This window comes from Euleptes europaea, chromosome 9 (assembly GCF_029931775.1).
Source record: "Euleptes europaea isolate rEulEur1 chromosome 9, rEulEur1.hap1, whole genome shotgun sequence".
Lineage (NCBI taxonomy): Eukaryota > Metazoa > Chordata > Lepidosauria > Squamata > Sphaerodactylidae > Euleptes > Euleptes europaea.
Window position 1 is genome coordinate 6,006,190 of NC_079320.1, and position 25,843 is coordinate 6,032,032.

Consider the following 25,843-nt stretch of genomic DNA (forward strand, 5'->3'; position numbering starts at 1 on the left):
TCTCTCTCTCTCTCTCTCTCTCTCTCTCTCTCTCGTACACAAACAAATGGACCCCTAAACCAACTGAGGGTCAGGCCTTGCAAATGTACAGGTGAATATAAACTGAACAAGACTGGAGGGATACGGTCTCCATGACCTACTCCAGTCTCCTATGAGTAGGGTTGCCAGGTCCCTCTTTGCCACTGGCAGAGGTTTTTGGGGGCGGACCCTGAGGAGGGTGTGGCTTGGGAGGGGAGGGACTTCAATGTCATAGAGTACAACCGCCAAAGTGGCCATTTTCTCCAGATTATGGAGATCAGCTCACCTGGAGCAAATGGATGCTTTGGAGGGCGGGCTCTATGGCATTGCATTCCACTGAGGTCCTCCCCAGGCTCAAGCCCCAAATCTCCAGGAGTTTCCCAACCTGGATTTGGCAATCCTAGCCCCCACCACATCCCCTGCAGGTACCCAAGGGGGGGATCTGGCAACCCTAGTCTATTATTTGGGCAAAAGCTCTATGGTAAAAACTGCTCCTACCATAGAGTTTTTGCCTAAATACCAGAGCCTCCCGCATCATAAGTGATTAGGGTTGCCAGCCTCCAGGTGATGGATGGAGATCTTCTGCTATTACAATTGGTCTCCAGCAGATAGAGATCTGTTTACCTGGAGAAAATGGCCGCTCTGGCAATTGGACTCTATGGCATTAAAGTCCCTCCCCAAACCCCACCCTCTTTAGGCTCCACCCCAAAACCTCCCGCCAGTGGTGAAGAGGGACCTGGCAACCCTACCAGCAATTGTTTAGAAGGGTGTAACTCTGCTTAGGTTTTCCAGTTCGGATCTTCTAGCGGCCATACCTTTCTGAAATGCCACACTGACTCATGTGATTGTATACCGGGGAGAAAATCATAAAGAGAAGCATTTTACAAGTTTGTTATAGAGCTGTGATCATAGGGTTGCCAACTCCAGCCCGGAAAATTCCTGAAGATTTGGGGGTGATTCCTGTGGAGGGGGGAATTTGGGGAGGGATTTCACCTAGAATAGGTGGTATACCATAGAGTTTGTCCTCTGAAGCTGTTCTCCAGGGGAACTGATCTCTGCAGTCTGGAGAACAGTTGTAATTTTGGTAGAACTCAGGCCCAACCTGGAGGTTGGCAACCCAGTTTGATAGTCCTAGAGTTGCACATAGGGTTTTCAACCTCCAGAGATCTCCTGCTATTACAACTGATCTCCAGCCGATAGAGATCAGTTCCCCTGGAGAATATGGCTGCTTTGGCAATTGGACTCTATGGCATTGAAGTCCCTCCCCTCCCCAAACCTCACCCTCCTCAGGCTCCGCCCCAAAAACCTCCCACCGGTGGTGAAGAAGGACCTGGCAACCCTATTTGCAAGGGGCTTTTTAAGTTTCCTAGTCCAACCAACTGGTCCATGTGGTCCATGTGGAAAATCCAGAGCTAGAACTTCCCACACAGGTGCCTGAAGACCTCCAGAGGTGGAAAAAACCCAGGTAATTGGTTCCATTGTCATATTGCTTATACCATTAGGCGGTGTCTCCTAGTGGCCATCTGAAATGGACCCTTCTGTAATTTATTATCTAATCTTGTCCTCTAGAGCAGCACCACTAGCAGAAAACATGTCATTGCCCTTTTCTATGTGACAGCCCTGGGACTTGGGCTTGAGAAATTATGTTCCACCAGGTCTACCAGCCGCGTGCTGTGGTTTGACAGAGCCAACCATCCTGCACCATAAGAAACATATAATTTTGTTTACACTTGGGTGGGTAACTAGGCGTGGATTGTGAGCTTGGTAGATAGGCATCCCATTTAATCACTTGGGGTCGGGGTTTACTAGCTCTCAGCCCCAGTTCCCAGCCCCGTGATCTTCTTGGGAAAAGCACCTAATTGACTTTCCAAGTTTTTTTCAGAGGTGGAAAAGGTAGGCGAAAGTCGCCGAGTTCCTCAGCAGCAGTGCATGGGAGGTGAGAAGAAAGAGCAAGTTTGAAAGAAGTGGTCCAAAAATGTACATGGATCTAAATACATAAAATAATTAGGAGCCTTCAATTGCTCATCAGGCACCTTTCTGCAAAGGGCGTGAGGCCCAATCAAGATGCATTTCACAGCGGAAGAGGAATGGACTGAGACCTAAGCCACCCTCACAATAACAGCCCTGATGGTCAGTCTGATGCGATTGTCATTTGTGAGAAAAAATTGCCCTTTCTTTCTCTCTCTCTCTCATGCGCCAAGGAGAAGGTCAGATGTGATCTAATGGCTTTATTCATGTTCTTTCAGGCTGGACCGTTCGGGCAAACACAATCAGCTCCTTAGTCAAGAACCAGCTTCCCCACTGGAGGTGCTATTAAGTATAGTTATGCTATTGCTGGAGTGCGGGGTAATGAGGCTGTAATATCTGGCCTTTTCAGAGGTGTTCAAAACTCCATTCATTCATTCTCTTCAGGGCCAGCTGTACATTACCAGCCTAAATTTCAGAGCTCTGCCAAGAGGAGGGCCATTCAAGTACGGTGGCGATGATTGATGTGAAAGGTGAGTTCAAACGCACCTATTAATGTAGGACTTAATAGTCCTAAGACTTGGCTTATTTCAAGGTCCACGTTAAGTGCTCTGCTCATTTATTTCTCTCTTGGCTACTCGAAGCAATCTCCACTTCCACTTTTCAGGTCAAAAATATCTATTTTTGTATGCTAGAAATATCTCCTAAAAATTACTCTCGTCCCAGTCCTGTTTAGGAGCATTGTCTTTCCCGGCAGCTGACTTCAGTGCCATCTGCCCCCTTCTCATAGTTGGTGTGTCTTTCTCCATTTTTCTTGGTGGCATGGCTCACCCCAAACAATCAGGGATCACACAGCGAATATGGTAGGATAACCTCACAAAGCAAGGTCTTCTTTTGTCTTCTTGAGAAACTGCAACATTCCTTTCAGGGGAGGGTATGGCACACACTGCTGGATCAGCCCGAACAGCTTGCTTCAGCCTTGGCACGGACAAGATGGATGCCATGAGACCCCTGTCTCTGGCTACACAGCGCTGCTCCATCCTTTGCACACTAGCTCCAGTCCTGTATACCATGCAGGGTGTCCCAGGATTGCTTAGGGCCTATTCAGATACCATAACAAGCCCGGCTTACTAGATGGGTCTGCCATATTTCTAGGTGGCGCTTTAAAGAAATGAATGGAAAATCTGTGATTTCCATGGAACATACACCAACCTCCTATTATTCTCTCAGCAAGCCCCTTTTGTGTATTTTAGTGTCTATGAATTATTAACTTCAGAAATGAATACGCAGAACAAGGACTATGATTTTCCAAGTTCAGAAGCTTTTACCTGTTTATAATGGCTACATTTCATCAGTAAAGAATAACTTTCTTTTGCCTCCTCCAGGCACCCTGCCAGGCAAACGATCTGAGTAATGGGATCCCCCCCACCAGAATGACTTAAACAAAGTGGGTGATCATAATCTTCAAAAATCTATCCTGAGCCAAAGAGAATCTTGATTGATTGGTGAATAGAGTTGTGAGCACCACCACTTTTTTGGGGTGGGGTGGGGGGATCAGCAGCCTCTGAATTTCTGACCAGCTATTTTCTTATTCTGAAAAACGACATCTTGGAAGAAGAAGACGAAGAAGAGAACAAGAAGAAAAGTTGGTTTTTATACCCCGATTTTCACGACCTTTAAGGAGTCTCAAAGCGATTTACAATCTCCTTCCCTTCCTCTCCTCACAACAGACATCTTGTGAGGTAGGTGGGGCTGAGAGTGTTCAGAGAGAACTGTGATTAGCCCAAGGTCACCCAGCAGGCTTCATGTGAAGCAGTGGGGAAACCAACCCAGTTCACCAGATTAGAGTCTGCTGCTCATGTGGAGGAGTTGGGAATCAAACCCAGTAATCCAGATTAGAGTCCACTGCTCCTAACCTCTACACTACACTGGCTGTCCCTCCGCCACTCCCAAATGCACAAACTAATGTTGATTACACTGGGTTTATTTTACGTCTGGAGATCTGGGGAGGCAGCGCCTGGGGAGGATGGAATTTGGGGAGGATGTGATGTCATTTCTGGGTGATGCTCTAGGAATTTCCTTTTATCTCTGTGGACAAGACACAAAGATGAGAGGAAATTCCTAGAGTGTCATTACGGAAGCCATTTTTTCTTCCTCACCTTGGTTTCTCAATGGTGGGAAATTGGGGCTGAGGGCAGGGAATTCCTTGCCAGACCCAGGCAGTTTGGAATCCTAGCACCTTAGTTATCAGTTTTACCTAGGGTTGCCAGCCCCGGGATGGGGAATAACTGGAGATTTTTGGAGCAGAATCTGAGGAGGGCAGAGTTTGGGGAGAGGAGGGACTTCAATGCCATACAGTCCAATGGCCAAAGTGGCCATTTTCTCCAGGTGAATTGATCTCTATTGGCTGGAGATCAGCTGTAAAGCAGGAGATCTCCAGCTAGTACCTGGAGGTTAGCAACCCTACTTACTGTATACTCTTTAGTGTGGGTTACCCTATCTACTGGCCTGTCCCAAGGGAGCCAGCATTATGGGTAATCCAGCCCTGGCTCAAAGCTCATGTTAGTCAACCTGCCATGCCTTGTTATTCCTAGCCTGTACACCAAATGGTACCCCAAGAGGAGCTTAGCCCCCAATGTCGTTCCTTCCTCTGTGCTGGACTCTGTTGGGATTCACCCAATGAAAGTAGGTTAGGCTGAGAGTCCAATTGCCAGAGTGGCCATTTTCTCCAGGGGAACTGATCTCTATTGGCTGGAGACAAGTTGCAATAGCAGGAGATCTCCAGCTAGTACCTGGAGGTTGGCAACTCTACCTCAACCTGAGAGGCTTTGCCAGTCGGAGTAGACAAGAATTACCTTCATGGCCCGAAGGCCCGATCCAGCAGAAGGACGTCTGATTGTCTTCATTTATTTCTCATGCCTCGGGTCTCACTATGGTAGACACTGTACCAAAATTACAGTTTAGACTCACAAGATAGTCAAATGCTACACACAAGGAGAAGGATTCAGAATGGAAGAGTACTGCCAAACATCAGTCAGGAGAGGAACCAGAGAGGCCAGGAGGGAAACGCACGAGTCAGAAAGAGGGTTTTCAATAAGGTCTTCAACAAAGGCATGAGAAGAATGCAGCCAGGTCAAAGAGAGAAAATGCACGGCAAGCATGTGGAGCAGCCAGATAAAAAAGAAGAAAGCCAAGAAAGGGTGCAAAAGGAGAGATGAGGTTTAAAAAAGAAGATTGGTATCAGAACAGCAGGGAGTCTAGAAAGGAGTGGGAAGAGGAGGCAGAAATAAGAGAGAGGAAGGACTTAGACCACAAACACATGTCAGAATGAATAGAAATCTGGCAAGGAAGAGATTTAAGGAGAAAGAGGAGGATCATCTGGGCTTGGGTTCTGATACCGCCCCCTCTCCGAAAAATAGCTACACTGTGCAAAAGGAGAAAGAGCTAATTTCTTCTGAGTTCTCCACTGCAAGAGGGAGAGGATTAAGACATCCTTTTCTTTACTTTGTTCTGCAGCCCAATCTGATAGCTTGGGGTGGGGAGAGAAGGAAAATTAGCTCGACTTCTGATCCCCCACCCCAGTGCTAAATTGGCTGTACCTCAGCAAGTCTTGGAGACAGCAAAGTTTATGGCTGGCTCCACCTCCTGTGGAAGCCATGTTGTGGTTGACTCCACCCCCTAGGGCAACCATTTTGTCTATCACCCTGTGTCAGAATTCAAAAGGTGCCCGCAAGATTGAAAATGCTGGGGATTCCTTGGGTTAGGTCATTGCTCAGAAGAAATTAGCTCTTTCTCCTTTTGCACTGTGTAGCTATTTTTTTTTTGGGGGGGGAACTACAGAACCCAAGCCTTTGATGATCCTCCTAATCTTAAATCTATTCTCCTTGCCAGATTTCTATTCATTCTGACACGTGTTTGTGGTCTCTCTTATTTCTCCTCTCTTATTTCTCCCTTGCTCTGTCTTATTTCTTCTTCCTCTATGCACTCCTTCCCATATGTGGCAATGGCTGCCAACTTGGAAGGCTTTAAGAGGGGAGTGGACATGGTTATGGAGGAGAGGGCTATCCATGGCTACTACTCAAAATGTCTACTAGTCATGATGCATACCTATTATCTCCAGGATCAGAGAAGCATGCCTACTATATGAGATGCTGTGGAACACAGGCAGGACAATGCTGCTGCAGTCGTCGTGTTTGTGGGCTTCCCAGATGCATCTGTATAAACAGACTGCTGGATTTGATGGGCCTTGGTCTGATCCAGCAGTGCCTTTCTTATGTTTGTCCTAGTGGGGTAAATGGCAATTCTGCAAGGTTGTTGGAAGGGCAGGGAAGGGAAGGGAAAGGAAGGATAGTGTTGCACTGTCTCCATGGTGTAGAACTGGACAGGGCTCCACTCTGGCTTCTATTCATTAAGTAACACTGATAAACTTCAGACATCTCATTGGCTGCAGTCCTTACCCGTCTCCTTAACCATCAGGGCATATTACAATATACACAATTCCAAACTGGCTTTCTTCTTTACATGCAGACAATAAAGTGACCTTCAAAGCCATTAAAGACAGCACTTATTTATGAAAAAGATATGGCTTCCAATGGACCACTTTTCTCAGAAAGGTTATTTATGTATTTATTTGTTTTTTCATAAAATATGGCACTGGATTCAATCACTCTGCTGCCAGCCCTTCCTTACGATCTCATATTGATTTCAGAAGCCCTGCAAAGGGGAGTCACAATGAAAGCAGACAATGTCCCAACCCTAAATCTTTGCAGTAGAACATGTGTCTGCAGTGTTGGCTTAGCACCTCCTTCTGCAATGCCTAGCTGGAACAGCAACCCTTTATCTCATCCTGGCATTAGGCATCTGTTGAATCCTTCAAGTCGGATGTTTTGCATTTGATTCTTGATGGTCCCTCCTTCGAGAAATAATGAATCTAGGGGAGGAGGTAAGCTCTTTATGCACGAGCCAAGCCCAAGAACAGCTCACACGGGCAGGAGTAAAGTGATCATCCTTTGCACTGGAATATCTCTCACAGGTGCTATCACCATGCTAAATATTTCCACCATGGCTAGGGTTGTGCATATCAATATACCCAAACTGAAAATAAACCCAAAATTAGCTGTTTTGGCAATATTCAGGTTTCAGGTTGACCGAATACCAAAACTTGGGAATCTGCCCAAAGCCAAATAGGTGATTCCCGAAAAAGCCACCACCTGGAGGTTGGCAACCCTAACTAGCAATCATCGAGGGACTTCTATTGTTTGGTCCCAAACCTTAGCAGATGTTTTCTGGGGACTGAAAAGACATGCTGAGAGATGGCTGCTGATTAGGGTTGCCAACCTCCAGGTATTAGCTGGAGATCTCCTGCTATTACAACGGATCTCCAGCCGATAGAGATCAGTACCCCTGGAGAAAATGGCTGCTTTGGCAATTGGACTCTACGGCATTGAAGTCCCTCCACTCCCCAAACCCCACCCTTCTCAGGCTCCGCCCCAAAAACCTCCCACCGGTGGCCAAGAGGGACCTGGCAACCCTATTGCTGATTGAGAAAAATGGAGCCCCGACCCATTGATGCCATCTGCAATTCTGGCCTGCAAACACCTCGTCATGTATTCTCTTTCCCCATCAGCTTGTCAGGAAGTCAAGAGCTATCAGGCTGATTGACATGTATAACAGCCTCTCTGTAACAACTGACACTTGCTAGCTGGGTTCGGTGTCCTCAAATCTGCATTTTCAATCAATAAGACTCTGATCTCCATTGTTTCTCATTTGCATGAACACTACCGTGCCCTGGAAGCTGACTGGAAATAGCAATGCTTCCTGCTTCTTAAGAGCAAGCAGGGTAGAAATCTGGGACAGTGGTGGTGAGGTTTTTTTTTAATCTGCATTTTGGAAACTTGAGACCCAATGAAGAATTTGAGAAGTAATTCTTAAAAGCTAGATACCAAGCAACCAGCAGGAGGGTTGGGGGGCAGGAACATAGGAGCTCATGGGACTAGGGTTGCCAACCTCCAGGTACTAGCTGGAGATCTCCTGCTATTACAACTGATCTCCAGCTGATAGAGATCAGTTCGCCTGGAGAAAATGGCCACTTTGGCAATTGGACTCTATGGCATTGAAGTTCCACCCCTCCCCAAACCCCACCCTCCTTAGGCTCCACCCCAAAAACCTCCCACCAATGGCGAAGAAGGACCTGGCAACCCTACATGGGATGTTGGTGACGTTGCTACATCACTACATAGGGTTGCCAGTTCCGGGTTGGGAAATACCTGGTGATTTTTGGGGCAGAGCCTGAGGAGGGCAGGGTATGGGGAAGAAAGGGACTTCAATGCCATAAAGTCCAATTGCCAAAGTGGCCATTTTCTCCAGGTGAACTGATCTCTATCAGCTGGAGATCAGTTGTAATAGCAGATCTCCAGCTAGTACCTGGAGGTTGCCAACCCTATCACTACATCTGGGTACAATACAGACGTGACAATGGGTAGTTCTAGGGATCACCAGAAATGACCCAGTGATTCCTAGAGTTACTCATTGTCACTTCTGGCTTGTACCCAGAAGTGACATTCTGGTACAGAGGCTGGCAGTGTTTTTATTTTCCTCCTGATGCCACACTGAGCAACTCTAGGTCTAATACAGGCCAGCTCATTGTGATCCACTAAACTGAAACCATTCCATCAGCCTCTTAATGGGGCCTGTCAGGTTCTTGACAAGCTGCCTGTTTTTATAGTCCAAACTAGCTGGAAAGAAAAACAACATGGGAGGTTTATTGGGTCCCTGGTGGGCCATGAAACCCAGCTGGTAGGCTGGGTTCGCTGGGTCATTTCAGAAACCGAACTGCCTGATTTGATGATATCTCGGCAATAAATACTGGAGAAAGGGAGTCAGATCATTAAAGTGATCTCCTTGTCAAGCCCAGAACCACATAAAGCTTATCCCTAGTCTGCACCTGGACAGTTGAATATAAAATGCATCTTTTATATGTTGGATACATTGTCTGAATTTAGCACTCTCACAATCAATAGCATCCATTTGTAAAATGACTGCAGGGACTGGCTGCAAGATCAGCTATATTCATGGACAAACACAGAATGCCCAAAGAGACATCTCAGTAGTAAGTCTCAGTTTTAAAATCTCAGACTGATTTTTCCCTATCCATTTTAACAACGAATCTTTGAACAAGCAGAAGTGGAGGCGGTAGACATTGGGGCAGCAACTGTGAAAAAGCAGCCTAATCATACAGAGGGAAGCAACTTAATTTGTTTGGACATATCCAAACAGCATGGCGAACTATCACCTCCATGGTCACGGCCAGCGAGCTGGATGCGAGATGAACTGTCAGATGATCAAGCAATACTAAAAGGGTCATTGTGAGGAGGTCACAAATACGTACCATGTTACATCTGAAATGTGTCAGTTGAACCCCAGCCTGCTTTCACGCTAGGAAGAATGAAACTAGAGCTCAAACTGAACATGTCGTCAGCCTTCTCAGTAAACAAATCTCTATCCTTGCAAATTTATAACATGTATTCCATCCATCTCCCATGGGAAGGAAGGGTAATATTTGTTTATCCGCTGTCAAATAAAATGTGTTGTCAGTGAATGTTGCTAATGCAAAGCGAGGGTGAAAAATGAACGACACTTCACTTTTTGTAAATGATATGGATGGAAATTGAACTTATCTTGCTCCCAGTGGCTGAGACTATGGGCCTAGGAGCCAAGTTCCTTAGGTCAAGAGTCTGGGCTATGAGACTGGTGCTGTAACTTGAAGAAGGGGCATTTTGCCAGTTGTGACTTCTATTATCACTGCAAGATTGTGATCTGGCAACTCTAGTTGGATAACAAGGACCGTGCATTTTGTACAGTGAGGGAGTGATTTTTACATACTCATTTGAATTAACCAGCCAGTTCTTGGGTTCCAGAATTCTAGAAAAACTATCAGTCCTTGTCTCCATAATCACAATTGTGATTTCTGTTGCCCCAGGAGGTCGGACCAGAACCAACTGGTTGAAATTAAATCAAAAGAGTTTTTGGCTAAACTTTAGAAAGAACTTCCTCACAGTTAGAGCAGGCTTCCTCGGGAGGTGGTAAGCTCTCCTTCCCTGGAGGTTTTGAAGCAGAGGCTAGATGGCCATCTGTCAGCAATGCTGATTCTACGACCTTAGGCAGTTCTTGATAGGGAAGGAAGGAAGGATTGTGTCAGTGCTTGCCTCTTGTGGCCATTTCTTACATGCCCAGGGAAATGTTGATCATCACTTTGGGGTAAGGAAGAAGAAGAAGAAGTTTTTTTTTTTAATAATACGCTTTTCTCTACCTTTAAGGAGACTCAAACTGGCTTACAATTGCCTTGCCTTCCCCTCCTCACAACAGGCACCTCCTCACAACAGGCATAGGTCTTTCTTCGCTACTGGCGGGAGGTTTTTGGGGTGGAGCCAAAGGAGGGCGGGGTTTGGGGAGGGGAGGAACTTCAATGCCATAGAGTCCAATTTTCTCACACACTCTCAGCCCCACCTACCTCACAGGGTGGCTGTTGTGGGGAGGGGAAGGGAAGATGATTGTAAGCTGGTTTGATTCTCCCTTAAGTTATAGAGAAAGTCAGCATATAAAAACCAACTCCTCTTCTTCTTCTTCTATCAGAGGTCACTTTACTCTCCCTGTGCATTTCCGCACATGTCGCCAGCATTTTCTGGATTTGTATTTTAGCCAGCATCCAGAAAATGCAGGAAAAACACATGAAAATGCATAAGGAGAGTGAGGTGACCTCTGACAGTCGGAAAACTCATGCATAATCAAAGCAAAGCCCCAAAAATGTTGGCAGTGTGACCGCGAGAAAGCAGCATAATGAATGACATATGTTCATAAGAATGACATATGTTCTGCAAATACATATCATAGCACTTGTGTATGAATCCAATCAGTGTACACAATACCATTGATTCTACAAAATCAGCTGCAAAAATCAGAGAAGTTAAACCATTGTCCAAACAGTGCTGATTTTGTACAAAGAAAAGGTGCTGATTGTCATATATAAAGCGGCACTGAGATCTTGGGAGCCCCCCCCCCCAAAGGTGCCATTATTCTGTACTGATGAGTACTGCCCCCCCCAAAAAATGTCTAGACTGAAAAAAGGTCTGTGTGTTTATAGAGGCTGAGATATACTGATTGGTCCCAGGTGTCATTTGACATCAAAAGGCTCACCAACATCCAGATGGGGCCTGGAGATCTCCTGGAATTACAACTGATCTCCATTCTTCAGAGATAAATTCCCCTGGAGAAAATGGCAGCTTGGGAGGAAGAACTCTATGGCATCACATCCCTCCTGAGCTTCCTCCTCTCCCCAAACTCTTCCCTCGTCAGGCTCAGATCCCAAATCTCCAGAATTTCCCAAGTTGAGGCAACCCTAACTGTTGAAGCCTAGTCAGGTGATGGCTAAGGCAGGAGATCAAATTGCAGATTTGGCCACACTGTTCCCAAATCCTCTCTGTAGGGTTGCCAACCTCCAGGTGGTGGCGGCAGATCTCCCGCTATTACAACTGATCTCCAGGTAGTAGAGATCAGTTCCCCTGGAGAAAAATGGCTGCTTTGGCAATTGGACTCTATGGCATTGAAGTCTCTCCCCTTTCCAAACCCCGCCCTCCTCAGGCTCCACCTCAAAAATCTCCAGGTATTTCCAAACCCAGAGCTGGCAACCCTACCTCTCCCCCTTCTATATACCTGCGGCCAGCCTGGGTGGAGTCTCACCTGGGCACCTTACAATTCATCAAACTAGGGTTGCCAGGTCCTTCCTCTCCACTGGTGGGAGGTTTTTGGGGCATGGTTGGGGCAGCGATCCCGTGTGCGTAGCTACACGTGACATGATTGTGTCACTTCCAGGGTTACCCTGGAAGCGCCGCATCGCAACGGGATGCTTTAGCACTCAAACCCCCAAAGCGTCCTCCTGTCGCAATGAGGCACTTCCGGGGGTAATCCTAGTAGTGACGTAATCACATCATGCGTGGCTGCGCTTGTATGCGATTGCAGGCAATTGCCCGCCAATCCCAGCAACCTTGCAACCCTAGTCACACATCTCTCATTCTCTGCCTCTTTTTCTTCTCTGTTCCTTACTTCTTATAAAGTGATGAGATTCACGTTCTCATAATCCTAAACGTTTTATCGCAAAATGATAAGTAATAACAACACCCAGTTTACTAGGGAAGAGTTGAAGTAGCACTGATTATCATGATAGGGTTGTTTGTATGATATAGTTGTTTTAGCAGGACGTGAATGTTTTGCTACAACCCATGAAAGACTGAATGCAGGTCACACAATTCAGTTATGGCAATATTGGCATGAGTGCAGAAGCATTTTGATTTCCTTTCCACTTCCAAAAGTTTGAAAAGGATCAGAGACTTTGCTAGTTCTAGACTCAGAGCTTTATCTGTGTCTGTCTAGAAGTTATCTGTGCATTATTGAAGCCAATGAAGTTTAGAAGTTGGCAAGTTATAAAAATTATTTATTTTAGAATGTCTAGATCCTTCCCACGTTGCTTCCTGGTGATTGACATGACATCAAATATAATAACGATAATTAATAATGCTGATAGATATAGAGCAGAAAAATCCAATTATTAATAGATAGTTGCTGTCATCACTGAAGGTAATGTCATGAAAAGTGGGAACACAAGGAATTTTAAAAATGGGTGCATAATAAAAAATGGAAATAAAGTTACCCCTGCATCAAATCATTAAAGTTCTTACAATAGCATCAATGTTCTCCAGTCTACAGAGATATGTTCCCCTGGAGAAAATGGCTATGACATCTTGTGAATTGGATGTTATGTCTCTATTGATGCACCCCAAGATCGCATAAGCTTTTTTTGTCGTTGCATCACACTGGCTGTTCATATTTAACTTACGGTCCACCCGTACCCCAAGATCTTGTTCACACACACTGCTTCCCAGAAGTGTATCCCCCATCCAGTATGCATGTCCCTCATTTCTGTTACCGAGATGTAGTACTCGGCACTTATCCTTGTTGAATTGCATCCTGTTCAGGTTAATTAGGTTGTTTCATCCTGAAGAGAAGTGCACTCACCAGTAGCCTTCGCTTTTGATCTAGCATCGGATATCTGTCAGTTTGTTCTGTCTGAAACAATGGGCAAATTATTGCTTCGAAAGGAACAATTGCTACTGTAATCAACTCTTGCCAGGGTCAAAGTGAATTGCGAAAATGATAGATGAGATCCTGGAGTAGCGGGAAGGTATTTACTCTCCAAAGCAGAGAAAAAGATGGTGGAGCTGTGTCTGCTTGTCATGAGCTCTGCAACAGACACAGCTGTTGGGAGCTGCAGCAGAGCCGACGGTCTTTGTCTAGTGAAAGTTCGTGCACAAAATTCCTGTATGTAAAGAGTGGGTCGCGTTTGACATAGAACTAGAAGAAGAAGAAGAGTTGGTTTTTATATGCCGGCTTTCTCTGCCACTTAAGGGAGAATCAAACCGGCTTATAATCACCTTCTCTCCCCCTCCCCACAACAGACACCCTGTGAGGTAGGTGGGACCAAGAGTGTGTGACTTGCCCAAAGTCACCCAGCTGGCTTCGTATGCAGGAGTGGGGAAACAAATCCAGTTCACCAGAATAGCCTCCGCCGCTCATGTGGAGGAGTGGGGAATCAAACCCGGTTCTCCAGATCAGACTCCACCACTCCACACCACCGCTTAACCACTACACAACGCTGATGTGAAAGACCACCTGTACAAGGGTCTTGCCTTGAAAACGCTACAGGGTCGCCATAAGTCGGCTGTGACTTGACAGCACTTTCCATCTCAGTGAACCTAAAACCCCCAACAACATTTCTCTTCATCTTCCCATTATTCCAGACTACCATCTTGTGTGTGTGTTTGTGTGTATGCAGGGAGCAGCTGCATACTGAAAGGATCAATCACGTGTGTGTTTGGCGAGCTCCAGAATGGGCCACATACTGTCCAAAACATTGTGTGGAATTTTGCCTGTCCTTTGCATTGTCCCCAAATTTAGTCCTTTCTCCTCCCTACCCGTATGAACGAACGGCTCTCTGCCACTCCCAGCCTCATTTCACTTCCCCCCTTTTTATTGGGTGAGCAAAATATGATCAGGGATATATATAAGCGAAAGCGGTTATACACAGCATGGCATCTCATCAGAGATATCCCATAATAACGATGTTCTGCCTCAGCCCCATCCTTGCCTGCACCCAAATGAGGTGGGTGTTGCTGCTGATTGCTTAAAGATGGATAAAGCCATGATTGTAATGAGCGCAATCTCTCCTGTACAGGCACAGCTATGCTCACATGGAATAATTGGATGGGACTCAGTGGAGCATGAGTAATTTGGGAGGAGGAGGAGGCGGCGGGCAGGTTGAGCTTGTAGGTGGCACACTGATAGTTGACTAGGGATGGGAAGGGAGGAAATAGGAAAGATGAGCCTTTTGCCAATTATCCCCCACCCAGAGCTGTGCCTAGATGGGGAAGGGCTGTCATCTGGTGCCACAGGTCATTGGTGGAGTTAAGATAGCCAGCCCTTGGCCGGCCGGCCAGCCTGCCCTGAGAGCATTGGAGTGAGGGGAGGGCACCCATTTTGATCCTGCTGCTCAGTCAAAGTTTGATACCATCATGGGAGGAAGACATAAGAACATAAGTAAAGCCATGCTGGATCAGACCAAGGCCCATCTAGTCCAGCAGTCTGTTCCCACAGTGGCCAACCAGGTGCCTCCGGGAGGTCCACAAGCAAGACGGCTGCAGCAGCATTGTCCTGCCTGTGTTTCACAGCATCTAATATAATAGGCTTGCTCCTCTGATCCTGGAGAGAATAGGTATGCATCATGACTAGTATCCATTTTGACTAGCAGCCATGGATACCCCTTTCCTCCATGAACATGTCTACTCCCCTCTTAAAGCCTTCCAAGTTGGCAGCCGTCACCACATCCTGTTTGTGGGATTCCTATCCACTGTGTGAACAGACTGCTGGACTTGATGTGCCTCCGTCTGATCCAGCATGGCTTTTCTTATGTTCTTATGTCCTTAATGTTATTATTTTGTATTTGTTATTTTCTTTCAGGTTGTTTTTAACTCATTTAATACTATTTTAATGTTGCAAGTCGCTGTTAGGTCCTTTGGGTTAGCGCTGACTAAAAACACCCTGATAAACGAACAAATAAATATTTTCTTGCATACACGCAGCTTACCTTCAATCACTCAGTGAAGATCCTTGTGCTGTGATGACAGGTTCCCCAAAGCAACATTTCTAAAGATCTGCACTGCCAATCATATATCCAATGGCCAATCAGAAACTTTGCTGGCCCTGCCCACTTTCTAACAACACTTGGTCGGCATCAGAAAAGAAGAAGAAGAAGTTGGCTTTTATATGCTGACTTTCTCTACCACTCAAGGGAGACTCAAACCTCTTTACAATCACCATCCCTTCTCCTCCCCACAACAGACACCCTGTGAGGTAGGTAGGGCTGAGAGAGCTCGAAGAGAGCTGTGACTAGCCCAAGGTCACCCAGCTGGCTTCATGTGTAGAAGTGGGGAAACCAACCCGATTCACCAGATTAGCGTCCGCTGCTCATGTGGAGGAGTGGGGAATCAAATCCGGTTCTCCAGATCAGAGTCTACCGCTCCAAACCACCGCTCTTAACCACTACACCATGCCTGCGGGTGTCTGCGAGTGCCATGGGGCCCACAGGCACCACTTAGGGGACCCTTGCCCTAGTTCCTTTGCTGCAGACTGAGCAAGGCTGTTAAAGATAGGACGTTTTGGAGGACATGGAGTCACAGGGTTGCCATGAGTCGGAAGAGACTCGACAGCACTTAACACACACACAGACTAGATTATTCCCAACATTTATCACTAACACTTCTCTTTATAGCTGAGCTGTCTCTCCTTTCTTCGGGGAAGGATTAGGTGTCATTCAAAAGCTTCCCTACTCTTGTGGCAGCAAACTCTTGCTCTGGGAAAAGAAATTGGTTTATCTTGTTTGGATCTCTTGACTGCGCTTGTGGCTTTCAGCTTCGAAGTGCTTACAAAGCAGATAAAATTTGTCCCCCTGCAAAAAAAAAGAAAAAAGAAAAAGAAAAGAAGACGTCAGCTCTCACATTGGCTTAGGGTGGTTTTGCTTGACAAGTCTATGATTATTTCAGAGGAACGTTTGGCTCACTCTTGGTACACAAAGAAACCCACTCCGTTCGCCGCAGAAAGATTGCCAAGAGGAAGTTGAAAAGCAGCAGCTGTCAAATAGCTCCCAAGAAATTCTGGGGTTTTTTAAAGGGGAGAGAGAAGAAAGGTGGCTGTTGACCAATTGTGGAAGAGACAGACATCCAGCAAAGTGACAAACAACAAAGAAATGTGAAGTTTTGGGCTGATTTGGAATGAATTATGGAGATTCTGGAAAAAGAAGGAGGAGAAGGAGAAGAAGAGTTCGTTTTTATATGCCAACTTTCTCTACCACTTAATAAGAGAGAATCAAACCAGTTTACAATCACCTTCCCTTCCCCTCCCCACAACAGACACCCTGTGAGATAGGTGGGGCTGAGAGAGCTGTGACTAGCCCAAGGTCACCCAGCTGGCTTCATGTGGAGGAGCGGTGAAACAAATCCAGTTCACCAGATTAGCGTCTTCTGCTCATGTGGAGGAGCAGGGAATCAAGGTTCTCAAAATCAGCCCACCACTGCAAACCACTGCTCTTAACCACTACACCATGCTGGAAGGTTTGGGTTCAAATCTTTGTGAAACATCCTTCATGTCCCCCAAAATAAGAGGTTTAGAGATAAGCTGGTATTGAACTATGGTTTTATGAGGGCGGGTTTGGATCGAAAACTATTTTGAGTCGCCTGTAACAAGCCACTGTTCACAGCACAGCTGTTGCAAGAAATCATCAATGAATGGCATGCTGGATTAATAAGTTTTGTTTTGACTATTTCTCTTCAGGAGATGACTGCGCGGCAGCAAAAATAAATGTTCGCACTATCAGCTTTGATTACGCTGACGTCCCGGCACGCTCCAACGCTTATCGTTCATTGGCCCTTCCCTGCTGCTGATGTCGACTTTCAGAAGGAACAGTATGTCTTTTCAGTGACTCTTGACCCAAATGCATGACCAGAACATCACAGCGCAGTTGGAAGTGAGCAGGCAAATTAAAGAAGGATGTCAAATAATTTTAGATATCTCTGCAGAAGGCGGACGAGCGTACTCGAGATGTCAGAGAGTCTGGCAATGGTTCTAATTTAGCATCAAGTGGAAGAATGGATGTACTTGGGAACTGAAACCACCAGATAGCCTTGGTATAACTGTTCCTGTGGTTCTTTTTTTAGTTCCTGGGTGCATTAAGCTTCCATGAGAAGTGTTTACCTCTCTTACAAACATTTTCCCCTCTTCCATTGCAATTCCCATCCTATGGATGTTTTTTGTTCCTAAAAGGACGCCCCCACATTGTCCTCAATTCAAAATTCAGGCTTAGAGAGTTTGAAAACACCTTGAAGAAGTTCATCAAAAAAAGTTGCTGCTTGTTTAGTGTTGCCAGTTCCCAGTTGGGAAATACCTGGAGATTTTGGGGGTGGAGCCTGAGGAGGGGGGTTACGGGATGGGAGGGACTTAAATGGGGTACAATGCTACAGAGTCCACCTTCCAAAGTGGCCATTTTCTCCAGGTGAACTGATCTCTGTCGCCTGGAGATCAGAGGTAATAGCGGGAGATCTCCAATCACCACCTGGAGGTTGGCAACCCTACGCTTGTTTGATATTCGATCGATCCTTCAAGTAAAGAGGAACCGTACTATTCAGTTTGAGTTTTGGTTCAGGCAGAAGTTGTGGACGATACAAGGGGCACACAAGGGGCCACTGAAGTTACCTTCAGTTTAGGGTTGCCAACCTCCAAGTGGTGGCTGGATATCTCCCGCTATTACAACCGATCTCCAGGCAATTGAGATCAGTTTCCCTGGAGAAAATGGCCACTTTGGCAATTGGACTCTATGGCATTGAAGTCCCTCCCCTCTCCAGATCCCATTGGCCATTGCCTGCCTCTGCATAGCAACCCTGGACTTCCTTGGTGGCCTCCCATCTGCATAGCAACCCTGGACTTCCTTGGTGGCCTCCCATCGAAGTACTAATCTGAGCTGACCCTACTTAGCTGTCAAGCTAAGCTCAGTGACATTATGCTGGTCTCTTGATGCGCAAATAACAATGGAAAATGCAGCACATGTTTTATGGAGCAACTTTGCCTTTGGGAAGCAGTACATGGCAAGGAAATATAGGATCACAGGTTCAATTCACACGAGGGATCTGAAAAATCAAAACAAAAGGATTTGGACTCATCTCTAGTGCACTAGCAGATGTTTCTCACTATGAGGGTTATTGGAGAAGAATGCCAGTCATATTGCAAGCCAGAGCTTTCCAATTACATCAGAAGAATTGCAGTGATTTCAAAAAAGTAATTAGAGACTAGCGATACGGCCGCAGGAAGGTTTAGTTGCCCTGGGCATGGGTCCAAACTATTATGGGTGCTAATTGGGCAGGATATTAAAACTGTTACACGTAAAGATACCAGTTTCAATGGATTTCTGATCTGCATGTAACGGTCCCGGGCGGCGTTGGCTGGTTTTATCATCATTTGCTAGAAGTCTGCAATTTCCGAAATCCAACCTGGTATCAATGCTGAGGAGTCCAGCCTGAAACCTTCATGGCTTCCTCAGGGCACGCTCTGATCTTTTATCTTGGCATCAGCAAAAGTTTTCTGCTGTGAAAGGGTTCCCAGAGACTCATTATAAAGACTCAGTTCTGGCTAGGGATGATGGGAAATTTCTCGTCATATCCTAAGTCAAACAGAGTCCTCCTAAGGGATTATCTAGCCGAAATGAACACCCACAAATTTGTGGAAGAAAGAAAACTGAACACAGGGGCCTCTAAGCAAATCGCCCTTTTTTCTTGGAAGCTCTGCAAATTGGACATAGTGGAAGAATTGCTGGTGGCTTTTTCTGGAGCTCAATGTCACAATTCACGATTCCTCCCTCACTTGGTGATTGCCAGTGTGAGAGCAGGAGAGACTATCCTCTCTCTGATTTTCCTTGCATGGGTATTGTGTCAACAGTTGGCTGCATGGTGTAGTGGTTAAGAGTGGTGGTTTAGAGCGGTGGACTTTAATCTGGAGAACCGGGTTCGATTCCTCACTCCTCCACATGAGCGGCAGAGGCTAATCTGGTGAAGCGGGTTTGATCCCCCACTCCTCCACATAAAGCCTGCTGGGTAGGGTTGCCAACCTCCAGGTGGCGGCAGGGGATCTCCTGCTATTACAACTGATCTCCAGCTGATAGAGATCAGCTCACCTGGAGAAAATGTTCGATTTGGCAATTGGACTCTATGGCATTGAAGTCCCACCCCTCTCTAAACTTTGCCCACCTTTGGCTCCACCCCAAAAACCTCCCGCCGGTGGCAAAGAGGGACCTGGCAACCCTACTGCTGGGTGACCTTGGGCCAGTCACAGTTCTCTCGGAACTCTCCCAGCCCCACCTTGTATCTGTTTTGGGAAGGGGAAGGGAAGGCAATTATAAGCCACTTTGAGACTTCTTAAAGGTAGAGAAAAAGCGGGGTATAAAACCAACTCTTCTTTTTCTTGAGATGGGGCAACTGAAAATGATGCACACTATTCCAAATGCAGTTGCTCCTTCCATAAACACATGATGAGAAAGCTCCGTCACTTTCAAGGTTTGAGCCAGAATTTTTTTTAATGCTATTTATTGGAGCACAAAAAAGAAGAGGAAATCATTACAAAAACAGCAGATTGAGTACTACAGAAAGTGATTCTTTTTAAGTCCTTACAAAATCAGAATGTCCATTCCAGAAACCGCTGCATTGGAAACTGTATCTCTACCGATTATTTTTTTTTTAAAAAAACAAAAGCCATTTTTGTAATGGATTTTGTCTTTCAGCTTCTGCTAATTGAAGAACCTTGTTTCCTTAACTGGTCCAGACAACCTTTTCAACATCTAATCTAACCCACTTTGGCTGTGATTCTTTCTCTCTTTCTTTCTTATTTCTTAATTTGTTTCCTTCCTATCAGATTCCCCTAGCGGGTTGCTACTAATCCCATAAGCAATAAAATCCACAGTGTGTTCGACAAAGTCAAAACCAGAGGCAACATCAGCCTTAAAACCTTTACAAACCTTGAAAGCCATCAGACGGCAACATTTTCACCATCAGTTATATTTTTAACATCCATTACCAGCGACCAATATCAAAGCACTTCCCGCATTCAGCAGCTTCACAGATCGGCGGGAAATCTCCAAAACGTACAAATGGAAATGGCCTATTGAAAAAGATTAAAAGATTGAACATTAGCAGTCTAATGGTAGATGAGTTTTTTTTGCTTACATAACTCAGTAGGGGAAGCATTGGGTGAAGACTAATTTTAATTATCAACATGCAGGGAAATTACAGATAAGACCTAGCACTACTGCCGGATCTAGCAGAGTGGGACGGAAAACGGCACAAATTCTGCCGAAAATTTCCAACATTTAAATGTGTCGGCATGAAAAATGTAGTGCAGTCTGCATGGGACTAGCATGGCTCCTTTTTCCAACATAGGTTCAATTTGGGAATAGTATGTTACTTAGTGTAGGGTTGCCAACCTCCAGGTACTAGCTGGAGATCTCCTGCTATTACAACTGATCTCCAGCCAATCGAGATCAGTTCACCTGGAGAAAATGGCCACTTTGGCAATTTGACTCTATGGCATTGAAGTCTCTCCCTGCCCCAAACCCTGCCCTCCTCAGGCTCCACCCCAAAAACCTCCTGCTGATGGCAGGACATTGACTTATATTGAATCAGACTCTCGGGCCATCAAGGTCAGTATTGTCTACTTGGACTGGCAGCAGCTCTCCAGGGTCTCAGGTAGAGGTCATTCATATTACCATCTACCTGATTCTTTTGAATGGAGATGCTGAGGATTGAACCTGGGACCTTCTGCATGCCAAGCCATGGCCCCTCTTCTGGGTAGTGGTGGGGACTGCCCTCTTGTTGATTAGCCACTCTGAGTAACATCCCCTACCCAACCCTTAAAGTTGGTTTTTACTTTGAGTGATGGCTTCAGGGACTTAGGCAGAGGTCTTTCACATCACCTACTACTGTCTCCTTTTAACTGGAGATGCCAGGGATTAAACCTGAGACCTTCTGCATGCAGAGGCTCTACCATTGAGCCACAGCTCCTCCCCTTTTAAAAAGTAGACACATGAAGCTGCCTTACGCTGAATCAGACCATTGGTCCATCAAAGTCAATATTGCCTACTCAGACTAGCAGCAGCTCTCCAGGTTTTCAGGAGGTCTTTCACATCACCCACCCCCTGGTTCTTTCAACTGGAGATGCTGGGGATTGAACCAGGGACCTTCTGCACTGAGCCACAGCCCCTCATATGAAGCTGCCTTATACTGAATCAGACCACTGGTCCATCAAAGTCAATATTGTCTACTCAGACCAGCAGTGACTCTCCAGGGTCTCAAGCTGAGGCCTTTCACATCACCTACCTGCCTAGTCCCTTTAACTGGAGATGCTGGGGATTGAACTGGGGACCCACGGCATGCACAGTCGCTCCCTAAAAGCCCCCCCATATTACTGTCCCCAAATTCTCTTTAGACAACCTGCATTTCTACCAAGGAGACAAAAAACTCTCCTTTCTCCTCCCCCCTTCCGTTGCCTCCTAGTGATGCATTCTTCTGATTTTTGGCAAGTTCTCCCCCCCCCCCCATTGTTTCTGAACAAAGGCCAGGACCATCTAAAAAGCCTCCAAAGCATTTGAAAACCCTCTGGATAAATGAGAATTTGAAATATTAGGTAGATCAGATAAAATGCAGGAAAATCTGCATCTTCCAACTGGGAACAGAAGTGACTTGATGCTGCTGCACCCAGAAAAAGATATCTTATTTTCCCCAAAAGGTCAGGATTTGCATTGTTATCTAGTAATAAGGCATCCCTGTGAGTATTGCTTTGTGGAATCTCTGCAATTCGAAGGCACACAGTGGAACTCTTATTGATCAAAAACCTGGAATAGAGAGTCCCCTGGGACACTGCACTATATATAAAAAGATAGCTTTACATTTCACTCCGGGTATACTCTAAAGGTCAGCGTGCATTCTTGAAAAGGCTGCCAAAAGATTTGCTGCCTATCCCCCATTTTAGGGGTGTGGAAGTTAGAAAAAGAGTTAGAACAGGGTACTCAGGATGTCAGTGTGGAGAAGAAGGAGAAGAAGAGGAGGAGGAGGAGTTGTTGGTTTTTATATGCTGACTTTCTCTACCACTTAAGGAAGAATCAAACCGGCTTACAATCACGTTCCCTTCCCCTCCCCACAACAGACACCTTGTGAGGTAGGTGGGGCTGAGAGCTCGAAGACAGCTGTGACTAGCCCAAGGTCACCCAGCTGGCTTCGTGTGTAGGAGTGGGGAAACAAATCCAGTTCACCAGATTAGCGTCTGCCACTCATGTGGAGGAGTGGGGAATCAAACCCAGTTCTCCAGAACAGAGTCCACCACTCCAAATAGGGTTTCCAGGTCCCTCTTCGCCATTGGCGGGAGATTTTTGGGGCAGAGCCTGATGAGGGCGGGGTTTGGGGAGGGGAGGGACTTCAATGCCATATAGTCCAATTGCCAAAGCGGCCATTTTTCTCCAGGTGATCTGATCTCTATCGGCTGGAGATCAGTTGAATTAGCAGATCTCCTGCTACTACCTGGCAGTTGGCAACCGTAACTCCAAACCACCACTCTTAACCACTACACCAGGATGACTCCAAGGTGAGAGCCTTGGACTGGGGAAACCGGGATTCAAAATCTGCCATGAAGCTTGCTGAGTAACCTGGCCAAGCACTCTTTCACAGCTTAATTTACCTCGCAGGGTTGTTGTGAAGATTAAGGAGAAATGAGAACCATGTACACTACCCTGAGCTTCTTGGAGGAACGGCCGGATAAGATGTGTTTATTGCTTGGAAAACCCAAGCTGAGTTTTTTTAAGATTTATCATCATTCATATCCCAAAATCAGACTGAGAGTTTTTTAGATTGGTTTTGACAGGAAACACATATTTGCATGCAGTTCTCAGAAATTGCACACATGAACACATGAAGCTGCCTTATACTGAATCAGACCATCGACCCATCAGGGTCAGTATTGTCTACTTAGACTGGCAGCAGCTCTCCTGGGTCTCAGGCAGAGGTCTTTCATATCACCTACTACCTGATCCTTTTTAACTGGAGATGCTGGGGATTGAACCTGGGACCTTCTGCATGCCGAGCAGATGCTCTAGATGTAGTGATTAAGAGTGGTGGTTTGGAGCGGTGGACTCTAATCTGGAGAACTGGGTTTGATTCCCCACTCCACATGAAGCCAGCTGGGTGACCTTGGGCTAGTCACAGCTCTCTTAGAGCTCTCTCAGCCTCATCTACCTCACAGAGGGTCTGTTGTGGGGAGGGGAAGAGAAGGTCATTGTAAGCCATTTTGATTCTTCCTTAAGTGGTGGAGAAAGATGGCATATAAAAACCAACTCCTCCTCCTCTTCTTCATCTCCTTCTCCTCCTCCACTGAGCCACAGCTCCTTCCCCAAAAGGCACACATGGACACATGAAGCTGCCTTATTATGAATCAGACCCTTTGTCCATCAAGGCCAGCATTGTCGACTCAGACTGGCAGCAACTCTCTAGGATCTCTCTAGGCAAAGGGTCTTTCACATCACCTGCTGTGGAAAGTGCCATCAAATGGCAACTGGAGATGTCGTAGGGTTTCCAAGGCAAGAGACGAGCAGAGGTGGTGGTTGGCCATTGCCTGGGAGAGCATAGCATACCTGGACTTCCTTGGTGGTCTCCCATCCAAGGCTGACCCTGCTTAGCTTCCAAGATCTGATGAGACTGAGTTAGCCTGGGCCTTCCAATTGAGAACATCACCTCCTACCGTGATCCTTTTAACTGGAGATGCGGGGATTGAAACTGGAACCTTCTGCATGCCAAGCAGATGCTCTGCCACTAACAGGCCCCTCCTAGCCCAAGAGATTCCCCCCTCCCAAATTTAAATCATATAGCACCTTATAATGGGTCCCATAAAACACTGCTCATGCCCCAAAGATCATCCCCTTAATGTAAAGCCTAAGTAGTCCTCCTCACTAGCCTGATGTCAACAGAGCTCAGAAGCTTAGGAGCCAGATTGGTGTAGTGGTTAAGAGCGGTGGATTGGAGCAGCGGAATCTAATCTGGAGAACCAGGTTTGATTCCCCACTCCTTCACAGCGGAGGCTAATCTGGTGCACCGGTTTGGTTTCCCTACTCCTCCGCATGAAGCCAGCTGGGTGACTTTGGGCTAGTCACACTCTCTCAGCCCCACCTACCTCACAGGGTGTGTGTTGTGGGGAGGGGAAGGGAAGGCGTTTGTAAGCCGGTTTGATTCTTCCTTAAGTGGTAGAGAAAGTTGGCATATAAAAACCAAGGCCATTTATTCTTGGTCAATTTTGATGCTCACTCAAAGCTCTTTTTTAAAATGCGACTTTAAAAATGCCTATTCACGGTCCGGATGCAAAAGGAGAAATTCCACGCCCACTACTCGCCTGCTCCTTTGTTCCTGATTGAAGAGTCATTAGCATGTGTATAGCTAATGCGCCACTATTGTTTTGCATGGTTCTTTGAAGAGGATTCTTCCCAGCAAACGCCAAAGATCACGTTAGGTGAGCTCTTTAGTAATGCGAAGCAGGTATACCCCGGCTTCGCAGTCACTTCCAGAATGATGGTTCAGCATGTAAAATTCAAAAAAATATGAGGGCAATTCAGCCTGGAACATGCTGCTAATTACCATGAATAAATGGCCCTCTTCTTCTTCTTCTTTGTCGTTGTCGTCCTCGTACTTGGATGAAAGACCACAAAGGAGAACAGGCTGCTATGCAGAGGAAGGCAATGGCAAATCACCTCTGCTTATCTCTTGCATTGACAACCCCATGAGGGAGAACTTCATGGGGTCATCATGAGTTGGTTGCAACTCAACGGCCCACTTCAGCTTTTAAAAAGCAATGTTTCTGCCTGGTGCTGAAAAAAATAGTAAGGTAGGTATCATTTGAGCATTGAAGGGACAGGCATTCCAGGGAAATTTCTGGAGATTTTGGGAGTGGAGCCTTGGGAGGGTGGGGTCTGGGGAGGGACCTCAGCAGGATATAATGCCGTAGAGTTCGCCCTCCAAAGCAGCCATTTCCTCTAGGTGAGCTGATCTCTGTTGCTTGGAGATCAGTTGTAATTCTGGGAGATCTCCAGGACCCACCTGGAGGTTGGTGACCCTATTCTACAGGTGAGGGGCCACCACTAAAAAGTTTTTCTCTGTGCGCAAAGCTGATCCTTTGCTACTGAGCCAGTGCCTCTCTCTAAATGACGTTGCCTTCTCCTGAGTCACATTGAACCAGCTTTCGCATCACCTTCTATGGGTTATTTTTTTTTTTAACTCAAGATGCCAGGGATTGAAACAGAGACCTTCTGCATGCAAAGGAGATGTTCTTCTTTTAAGCCACAGCTCCTTCCAGAAGCTGTCAATATAGTCCATGCACCTTGATAGGGCCTTGTTGGGATAACACAGTGTATCAGCTTTTCACAGCCTCCCAACACAGAAAGTTGTGCGAAGCCTTTTTACAAACAAGCAATCTGTTTCTCATTTGGGAAACTGTCTTTTCGCGTTAGCTAATCCCACCGATCATCTCTTTGTCTCACTCCCTGCATTGTTCTCCTCGGCACGCTCCAGAAACCAGAGCGCTTATCTTCGAGTTGCCTTCATTGTGCTGGGCAAATATTTCCCGGGGACTTTCTCTCTTATGCTCGTTTGCTTTATACAAAGGTGGAGATGATAAAGAAAGAAGG